This window comes from Dipteris shenzhenensis, chromosome 7 (genome assembly GCF_047967505.1).
Source record: "Dipteris shenzhenensis isolate YYH24624 ecotype China chromosome 7, Dip_SZ_1.0, whole genome shotgun sequence".
NCBI classification, from domain to species: domain Eukaryota; kingdom Viridiplantae; phylum Streptophyta; class Polypodiopsida; order Gleicheniales; family Dipteridaceae; genus Dipteris; species Dipteris shenzhenensis.
Window position 1 is genome coordinate 45,324,745 of NC_141602.1, and position 4,926 is coordinate 45,329,670.

The window sequence follows — 4,926 nt, forward strand, 5'->3', positions numbered from 1 at the left end:
TCTATTATTATCCACCATTTGTTGATAGACAACCTAATTCAAACACAAATACAATCATGTTACTTTTCTTGCATCAAATATTTAAAAGCGAGTATTTTTATGTGTGTGCACAGTACCTGTTCACATTGTTGCGGTAGTACTAGTGTGTCCTTCCTACTTTGCCAAAACTTTGTGGAGTCAATAGTTACAAAGCCACTTGCATGGCGTTTGATTGTTGCATTAGGGCCTCTTTCCACCACGTCCTTAAACCACTTTACATCCAAAACATACACAAAGAAGCGTCAAAAGTCAAGCATAATGATATCTTGGATTATGCCACAATAATCATCCATGGCTCCATTGGCTCCCTCAAAGCTAGCAATGACGCCGCAATCTTGTGTGTTTCTCTTATCATCAATCCGTTATGTTCGAAAATGCTTGCCCTCACACCATATAGCATTGAACATAGTGCACTACACCAAGAAAAAATCAATTAAATAAGCAATCTAGATTATAAAAAGCTCCTAACTTATGCATGACATTCTATATACCGACCTTGCTCATGCATCCCCTAGCATACTCCCATTCTTCCATTGTGATATGCATCCCCTCGTCTTTCTCTGCTTTCTCCATTTCATCAAGTAGCCAATCCACATGAACATCCTTTGGAAGTGCTCTTAGATGCTGAGGGTATGGCGAGATCCGTGGTGTGTACGAAAGAGGGCCCTTTCTTCTTGTCTTCTTGCCTTTGCATCCTCGTATCTTCTCACCCATCTTTTCATCACATCACTATTAAGCACGCAAAAGAGGTTGATACTATTATGCAACTCTGTGTCTATTACTTTGTTGCATCCTTTTCCTTGAGGCACAATAGAGGTCATCCTTAGGTCTTCATCATCTCTCCATAGTCGTGGGAGAGAGCTATGCACATCAACAAGAAACTCAGAAATATATACAAGTGACTCTTGTACCAACCAACCCTCGGCCATGCTACCTTCGGGTCTTGAATTTTGTCTCACGAAGCCCTTCAACGTCTTCATGAAGCGCTCGAGGAAGAACAACCATCGTGCATGTATAGTACCGCATATAGCAATCTCACCCACCAAATGTACTATGAGATGTAGTTGGCTTGTGAGAATAGAACGTGGAAATGTCTCCTCCACTAAACAAACTGCCTCCACTGACATAACTCGAGCATTCTCAAGCATGGTGGGATCTATTTCCTTTGAGCTCACATACCTCACAAGCTCGCCCATCTTGTAAATACAATCTTTCACATCCTTTGATGCACTACGTGAAATGCTAGTAGGTAGTATGAACTGAACCCGCGAGGAGGTGGTTGATTACACAACAACACAAAGCAACTATAGACGCGCTTGGTAGACGCGCAAAATAGCGGGCGCGTCTATAGGCGTTGCTCTAGTAGAGAAATTACGGGCGCGTCTATTAGCGCGGCTAAATGCTCGTCTATTTGCACGTCAATCACCGCGTTTATTTGCGCTTTAGACCTGAGAAAATACGGGCCCGTCTAACATCCCGTCTATTAGCGCGTCTATTTGCGCGTTTATTTGCGCGTTTACACTGAGACTCAGACGCGCATTTAGACGCGGGGTTAGACGCGCTCCAGAGAATACAGAAAGTGAGATTTTGGTGTACATCATTGCTTTCCAAACATTGCCCATGATTACCAAAGCACATAAGTTTTTGCAAGCCCACATATACAAGAATTAAGGGAAATGAGGAGAATGAGACAATATGTAAAATAGTTTTGCCAATATCAATTGTGGGGCTACGGTTCAATCTCATCCTCAATGAGATCAACCCTTGCCAAACTATCTACTTCAAAATCCAAACAAGTGTTTAGATCTACAAATACATTCAACCCACTACTACTTGTGCCACTCATGTGCTCATCGAAATCAAGATCTCCAATGGGAGGCTCGTTCTCACGGGTAATGCCGGCCTCAATATCTATATCTCCTATCTCATGATCATCCTCCTCTCTTGTATCACGGTCATCATCACGTCCATGGGCATGATCATCCTCCATACGCTCCATATTAGTAAATGTACTATACATCACTTTGGAACGTGGCATAATAGGTATGACATGCCACCACCTATTATTATCCACCATTGGTTGATAGACAACCTAATTCAAACACAAATACAATCATGTTACTTTTCTTGCATCAAATATTTAAAAGCGAGTATTTTTATGTGTGTGCACAGTACCTGTTCACATTGTTGCGGTAGTATTAGTGTGTCCTTCCTACTTTGCCAAAACTTTGTGGAGTCAATAGTTACAAAGCCACTTGCATGGCATTTGATTGTTGCATTAGGGCCTCTTTCCACCACGTCCTTAAACTACTTTACATCCAAAACATACACAAAGAAGCGTCGAAAGTCAAGCATAATGATATCTTGGATTATGCCACAATAATCATCCATGACTCCATTGGCTCCCTCAAAGCTAGCAATGACGCCGCAATCTTGTGTGTTTCTCTTATCATCAATCCGTTGTGTTCGAAAATGCTTGCCCTCACACCATATAGCATTGAACATAGTGCACTACACCAAGAAAAAATCAATTAAATAAGCAATCTAAATTATAAAAACCTCCTAACTTATGCATAACATTCTATATACCGACCTTGCTCATGCATCCCCTAGCATACTCCCATTCTTCCATTGTGATATGCATCCCCTCGTCTTTCTCTGATTTCTCCATTTCATCAAGTAGCCAATCCACATGAATATCCTTTGGAAGTGCTCTTAGACGCTGAGGGTATGGCACACGAGATCCGTGGTGTGTACGAAAGAGGGCCCTTTCTTCTTGTCTTCTTTCCTTTGCATCCTTGTATCTTGTCACCCATCTTTTCATCACATCACTATTAAGCACGCAAAAGAGGTTGATACTATTACGCAACTCCGTGTCTATTACTTTGTTGCGTCCTCTTCCTTGAGGCACAATAGAGGTCATCCTTAGGTCTTCATCATCTCTCCATAGTCGTGGGAGAGAGCTATCCACATCAACAAGAAACTCAGAAATATATACAAGTGACTCTTGTACCAACCAACCCTCGGCCATGCTACCTTCGGGTCTTGCATTTTGTCTCACGAAGCCCTTCAAGGTCTTCATGAAGCGCTCGAGGAAGAACAACCATCGTGCATGTATAGTACCGCATATAGCAATCTCATCCACCAAATGCACTATGAGATGTAGTTGGCTTGTGAGAATAGAACGTGGAAATGTCTCCTCCACTAAACAAACTGCCTCCACTGACATAACTCGAGCATTCTCAAGCGTGGTGGGATCTATTTCCTTTGAGCTCACATACCTCACAAGCTCGCCCATCTTGTAAATACAATCTTTCACGTCCTTTGATGCACTACGTGAAATGCTAGTAGGTAGTATGAACTGAACCCGCGAGGAGGTGGTTGATTAGTTGCTTATAGCTATTCACTCACAAATTTGAAAGGAAAAAGATATTATGCATATAAAATACTTACTTGGAGCATCTTGTGCCAATCATGAGATTTCAAGCCATATAATTGCTCTACACCTCTTTTCTTGCTCTTTGTAAAGGCTCCCTTCAAACACCTCATGCATCCAGTGGGAGTACGAATTGTAGTAATAGCACGCTTCACCGTCGCCATCTCTAGCTTTGATAACATCCACGGTGCACGAGGTAAAAAAACACGCCCATTTGGTCTCTCTTGAGGCCAAGCTTCACGCATCCTCCCTGTGGTACGTAGATCCTCCCTTATGCCTGCCGAATCTCGTGTCCCATTCAAATGCTCCCAAATGGTAGATGCCACATTCTTGAAGATATGCATGGGATCGAGCAGGTGATTGATCTTGAGGTGGGACCAATATGGTAAACGATAAAAGATGGAGTATCTAAACAAAATAAAGTGTTAGCATGCAATCTTCACTTTCAACCAATATAGCCAATCTTTACTTCCAGCCAATAGTTACAAATCCTTACCGGCTCATGCCAAGTGGTGGAGGAGTTGTGGATCCGTCCCAAATTCTCATCCAATCTCCCGCGGTGAGTGATTATGGGAGGACTTCATTCCAAGGGGCAACATATCTAGGATGATCAGGTGGGAGAAATCGATGGTGATTCTCATAGATGACCTTATTCAATGCGTCTGCCCGTGAGGCAACTAGCGAAGGACCACAAACAGGACATGCATGGTAACCCGATGTAGTGAGACCTGAAACAATAGATGCAATTAAGAGTGGAAGGTGGGTTTAGGGTGCCACGTCCTTGCCTATTCATAATTAAAAAATGCAATGCTTACCTGAACACTCGCCATAGCCTGGGAAGTCATGCATCGTCCACATCAAGACTGCTTTGCAGTTGAAGTCTCGTGACGAGGGAGGCCTGCTCACATCATGCACCTCGATACCTCTCCAAAGTATCTCTAGCTCATCAATCAAAGGCTCCAAATAAACATCAGGGTTTTTGACTTTATGTTTCCCTGGAATTAAAAGGGACAGCATGACATGTCCTTTCTTAATAGCCATAGAGGGTGGAAGATTGTAATTCACCAATACCACTGGCCATACACTGTAAGACGTGCTTTTTAGACCAAATGGGTTCACACCGTCCATACCCAATCCAAGTCTCAAGCTCCTAGGTTCTTCCTTGAAGCTTGGCCATGTGTCTTCGATATGCTTCCACGCAGGAGAGTCCGCTGGAGTTCTCCACTTGCCATCGGTTGATCGATGGGAGGAATGCCATGACATGAGCTCTGCAATAGATTTGCACTTGAACATATGTCTGATGCGAGGGATTATGGGAAAATGTCGCAATACCTTACGAGGCACGTCCAAGGTTTTGAGATCTGCTCTATATCTTAGCTCTCCACAAGTAGGACACTCTCTTGCATCCTTATGTAGTCCACGAAACAAAACGCAATCGTTGACACATGCAT